Source organism: Kogia breviceps, chromosome 10 (assembly GCF_026419965.1).
Source record: "Kogia breviceps isolate mKogBre1 chromosome 10, mKogBre1 haplotype 1, whole genome shotgun sequence".
Lineage (NCBI taxonomy): Eukaryota > Metazoa > Chordata > Mammalia > Artiodactyla > Physeteridae > Kogia > Kogia breviceps.
In genome coordinates this window covers 51,940,694-51,946,693 of record NC_081319.1, presented here as the reverse complement: position 1 = coordinate 51,946,693, position 6,000 = coordinate 51,940,694, and the positions used below count along the sequence as shown (strand labels likewise).

Here is a 6,000-nt window from a genome sequence, read left to right as displayed (position 1 = left end):
ACTTACTTATGAGATATCTGCACCTGTTGGTACACTGCACAATTTCTCAAACCTGGGAATCAGACTGGACACTGCCTGTGGTACATTGCTTCTCATGTAGCACTGGCTTTTTATCACAGCAACCACAGAAAACACAGCCTTGCAAAAATGGCATCAATGAAAGAAATGTACCACATCTAATGTTGAAACTTCTAACTCCTTGGAGCTAGTAGTTCACTCCATGAAGGACAGATGCCAAATATCACCGTTTCCTTTTAAAATTCAAGGTATCCTGGAAGGCTCTTGTTGAGTTTATGGCAGCACCCTGGGGTACCTGAGCACACAATTTAGGAATCTTGGCAGACAGATATCTGACGATGCCCAAGTTATCAGAGAGACAAAGAGAACAGGAAATGAAAATAGCAGCTCATAAAGGAAGAAGGTGTGGGTCCAGTGAGAACTGGACTTCACAAACGCCATTGCCTGAAGACCTCAGCTTGACACATGTTAGGTCTTTTAATCCTCCAAGCAACCCTATGTGGAAGGTATTACATCCCCATTTTAAAGATGAGAAAACTAAGGCTCAGAGATTAAGTCTCCAGCCTCACTCATGATTTCAGATTCATGATTTAAACACTGGATGTCTGGCTTCTCCCAAATAGATAATTTTAAAGAAAACAAAACAAACAGAAAAGTTTGGAATTTACTACCAAAATAATAACACTCCTTGTATCAATATAACACAGTCTTTCTTTGGATATCCATAGAGTATTTCCACTGAGAACCTGCTTTTCTCTGAACTGCTGTTGAAAAGAGCAAGGAGACACACAAAATGGGTAGAAATATTAGGGGAAAAAACAGCATAAGAGGGCTTCCCTGGTGGCGCAGTGGTTGAGAATCCGCCTGCCGATGCAGGGGACACGGGTTCGTGCCCTGGTCCGGGAAGATCCCACATGCCGCGGAGCCCGCGGAGCGACTGGGCCCGTGAGCCATGGCCGCTAGGCCTGCGCGTCCGGAGCCTGTGCTCCGCAAAAAAAACAGCATAAGAAACATCTACATTCTTTTGTAATCAGTCACTAAATGTAACTGGGAGCACAAGTCTATTTTTAACGGCAACTAGACTGAAATAGATCATTTAAATACAGGAGACCGACTTCCTGACCTATTTGTTCATTATTTATGATAATAGTGGAAACTTTGAGTCGACTTTCTTCTGACACTGGACTTTATTTTCCACATGGAGACTGACAGACAAATCATGACACTGCTAGTTTGAAACCATACTTCCAATAAATATCCATCAAGAAGGGCATTGTGTTAGGTACTAGAGTGGCAGAGTGGGGGCATTGGGTGGCTCACCAAAGATAGATCACAATCTCTCCTCAAAGGTTAAGAGGGATATGTACCGAGTGTTCAGAGCAGCGTTATTCATAATAGCCCAAACTGGAAACATCCCAAACATCCACCAACTGGAAAATAGATGACTGTGGTATATAGCCATACAATAGAATTCTATAAGGCAATAAAAAACAAACTACTGATACACTCAACAATGAGGATGAATCTCAAAAACACCATGTTGGGCACAAGAAATCAGACCCAAAAGAATATATACTCTGTGATGCTGTTTACGTAAAGTTCTAATACAGGGAAAACTTACTGATGGTGATAAAAATTAGAAGAGGTGAGTTATCACAAAGAATGGGAGTCGGTGGGTATTGACTAGGAAATTGACTAGGGCCTGAGAGAACTTTCTTCAGTGATGGACATGTTCTATATCTTGACCTGAGTAGTGATCATTGCAGTATATGCATAGGTATCAATTCAACAAGTTGTGCACTTAACACTAGTACATGGTGTATTTACTATATGTATGTTAAAACTAATAAAAAGTGGGGGAAAAAAGTTAAGACTAGAGAATTAAAAGGAAAATAAGGGATAAAAGAGTTATAGTCTATTGCAGGGCTATCCAATAGAAATATAATACATATGTGACCATAAAATATTAATATATGTAATTAATTTTTTTCTAGTAGCCACAGTTTGAAAAGTAAAAAGAAAAAAGTGAAGTTATATTTAGTAATATATATATTTCAAATTTTATTTAATGATGTTTTAAAACAAGACTGAATAAAGTTATAGGTGATGTTCTTTTACATTGTATATTTAATAATTTTATTTATTATATTTAATATTTTATTAATATTCAAATGTTATTTAGAACTGTGATCAAAATGAAAATTGTTATTAAAATGTTTTATATATTAGACAGTGCAGGTCTATTGAAAATAGCACCAGTTTAGAATTAGAAAACTCAAGTTCTGATATGACTAGCTGTGTAAACCTAAGTTATCTGTTAACTTCTCTGAGCTCCAGTGTTTCAGTCGAAATAAAGGAAATTAGGGGGAATTCCCTGGTGGCCCAGTGGTTAGGACTCGGTGCTTTCATTGCCAGGGCTTGGGTTCAATCCCTGGTCAGGGAACTAAGATCCCGCAAGTCACGTGCTGCAGTCATAAATAAATAAATAAAGGAAATCAGTAATGACTGTAGGGTGAGAGGCTCCTACGTAAGTCTCACATATGTCTTATTGGGTATGCCAAGAAAGCAAGGCCCTAACTGTTACCAACCAGGGTTCTTGGCCTTCCTTAATCAACAGAAATTGATCAGAGGCCATACAAGAAATCAGGCAAGGCTTTATTGGGGCCCCTGCTGCAGCAGGAGGGAGAAAAACAAGTAACAGGTGCCCTTGCTCATTCCCCCAGGGGGGCGAGCAGGTTCTTTATATGGGGTGAGGGTAGGGGTATGTCATGGGTCGGGCTGGAGGGTTGGCTTAGGTGGTCTGCCCACCCCTTTGGTGGTGTTGTGTGCAGGGGGCATGTGCAGTACCCTGCTTTTGCTCCCAACACACTGTTTTTACTCCTGGCTCTTCAGAAGTGGCAGTTGGGTTTTTGGTCTTTTTGTATCTGATTGTCTATAATTTGCCCCAGTTGCACATGGGCACAGTTATTTTTAGTCCCTCACAGTTTCTCTGTATTTTGTTGCTCAGGAAGACATTTGTCCAGGTGCAAGCGCTGCAGTAATGGGTCCCAGGTCCCAGGTACCAGCTTGTCTCGTGGCCTCTCTTTATCATGTATGTTTTCAGTGAGCAACCTTGAGGGATGAAATAATGTCTCCCTCCAAGACAAAAAACAGGTTTACTTAGTGCTTGCTCTAAAATGGAGGATTCTTCAGCTTCTGTTTCTCTTCTGTAACACAACCCCATGAAATTTGGGAGGCAAAGGGGAACCGTTGCAAACATGAAGCTTACACTGTGTATTTTGCCATGAGTAGAAAAGGCCTTTGTCTCTGACCCAGAAGTCTTGGGTCTTCTGTTAGCATCTATGAAACAGCAAAAGACCAAGTTATTAGCTTGTAAGTAGGGTAAAATCAAATGCCATCACCCACCACAAAGACTTTTTTTTCATTTTTTGGTAAAAATCAAATGAAATCCATTGAGAAGTGGATACAAAAAGAAAATATATGAAAAAGAATATATATATATGTATAACTGAATCACTTTGCTGTACGGCAGAAATTAACACAACATTGTAAATCAACTATACTTCAGTAAAATTTTTTTTAAAAAAGATTCCATCAATGTAGTAAATATTTGAAAAACAACATTAGGTGGCAAACAATTAACCCCTAGACAAATGAAACACAAGTATTAAGGAAGTCCAGCTAAAAAGATCAGACAAAACTTCACAGGTTGCTCTGGAAATTAATGATGAAATAGACCTACCTGTCCCAGCAATATTTGTTGTAAAATTATTTCTATGAGTAAATATTTTCTCATAAATTTCCAATATAAGAAAGTCAAAAGTGGATTCCCAATGAGCAGAATCCTTTGTTGAAGAAAGGGGCTAAGAGTTAAAATGGGGATCAGTTTCCAGATGAATTGAGAGTTACAGAGTTTCCATCACCCTGCCTATTAGGAAGGCTCTACCCAACTGTACCACCAATGGTTTCAATTCTCCTAACTTCCCACTATGACCCTGGGGTACAGAAGGACTTATTTATGTAATACTTCAAATGGGAAATACCTTTGGTTTTCCTACCATTTTTAAGAATTTGAGTTAAGTTCTCTAAGGGATAACTCAAATCCAGAAGGAACTTAAATGCTTCTTGGGGAGAAGAATTTAACTCCAAACTTTCAACTCCAAAAATATATATGTTACCATGGTAAATGTGGGAATAGTCATAAATGGGTATGGTCCGAGGTGGGAAATATTATTCTCACATGGCAGATTTAAGAGACACTTTTAAAGATAGGAGCAAATGAGGTGAGTGGGAGTATGGATGTGATTTCATCAAGGAGAAGCAGAGAAGGGAACCCAGGGGCAAGAAGGAATCTGGATGTAGAGGCAGGAAATGCCAGGCTGAGCTCAGCAATCATGGCCGGGCCAGTTTGGCTGGTTCCTGGGACCTATATGGAGGAGTTCTTGTCAGAATTTTTAAGCCCTAAAAAGGTTTTGTCACATACATTCAATAAGGAAAATAAACAATATCCCACTTTTTCATGGCAGCCAATCTTATTTTCATAAAAACCTGGACAAATGTAAAATTTTATGTGTAATAAATCATAGGAAATTTTGGTGGCTTGATATTATCATGGTGTCCAGTGATGTTTTCCTGCCCAATATATCAAAGGTGAGTTAGCCTGTGGTAAGAAAGCCCTGAAAATATCGCTGGGAGACATTGCATTAATGTGAGACTTCTTGCCCAGTCCACAAGGATATACCCAGCCAGTATTTTCAAAAATAAATTTCCCACCTTATAAGACTGTCTTTAATTTTTTGTGTGATAAAAAAAAAAAAGAAAAAAGATCTACTAACTCCCATAAAATCAATTCCTGCTCAATTGCTTCTGACTGGATATTTTGTTACAAGTGGCACTTTTTCATTTCATTTAGCAGTGAATTTTCTAAGAAAAAAAGCACCCCAAATTTTGTGTTCTGAAACTCCGGTTTCTGCCTGATTGTCTTTACTAGTTATTACTAGTTATTACGTACTGAGTAACAAATTACCTCAATTTAATGGTTGAAAGCAACAATATATATTCATAATCTCACAGATTCTGGTGGCCAGGAATTTGAGAGCAGCTTAGCTGTATGTCTTTGCTCAGGCTCTTTCAGGAAGCTGCATTTAAGACGTCAGCCAGGGCTGCTGTCATCTGAAGCCTTGACAGGGTTGGAGAATCTCCCTTCGAGGTGGCTCATGCCCATAGTTGTGGGCAGGAGGCCTCAGCTCCTCACTGCATTAATTTCTCCATAGGGCTGCTTGATTGTCTTCATGACATGGCAGCAGACTTTTTCCAAAGTCAGAGATCCAAGACAACGGAGAAAGCGACAATGTCTTTTATGGCCTCATCTCAGAAGTCACACACCATCATTTCTCCAATAGTCTTATTATTTACAGAGATGTGGGAGGGGACAGTACTAGGCCATGAAAAGTGAAGGCAAGAATGGGGATTATTCTGGAAGCTGATACCACACTATCTTTAATTGTAATACTTTAAAAAATTGATAATTGTATTTTCAAATGGGAACAGGAATCCATAGTGAAAAGGAGTAAGTTTTAATAGTAAGTTTGAAACAGTGAGAACAGGAGAAATTCAGAAAAACCTGAAATTATTGAAGTTACTGACAGCTCACAACTACCCAAATTTCCCTGTACTTATTTTGACGGTGATGTATTCCAGTCATCATTTTAACAAGCCAAAATCCATCTAAAATGTAGACAGATATAATCAGATGTTTAATACAAATTTCTATTATTGTGGATGCGTGAATGAGACTGAAGGTTTGTATCTGGTTTTTGAGAAAACTGAGTAATAATTGCCTGGAACCATTATATTTGAAGTGACATTTAAAAATCAAATTTGCAAACTTTTTTTAACCATAGAGAAAGAAGCCCTGACTACAACATTACAATAAAATTCACACATCAATTAAAAATTTCATAAAGCTCCCAGACTGACTTT

The 6,000-nt window shown here is 38.5% G+C and overlaps 1 long non-coding RNA gene across 1 annotated transcript in view; it reads right to left on the bottom strand.

Annotated features, from left to right (window-relative positions):
- Window positions 1-2,652: 2,652 nt before the first annotated feature.
- The window catches only part of LOC136791994 (uncharacterized), a 75,533-nt gene continuing 72,185 nt past the window's right edge, over window positions 2,653-6,000 (bottom strand). The window contains exon 3 of the long non-coding RNA XR_010835012.1: window positions 2,653-3,357. This is a non-coding gene — a long non-coding RNA (uncharacterized lncRNA). The remainder of the gene's footprint in view (window positions 3,358-6,000) is intronic.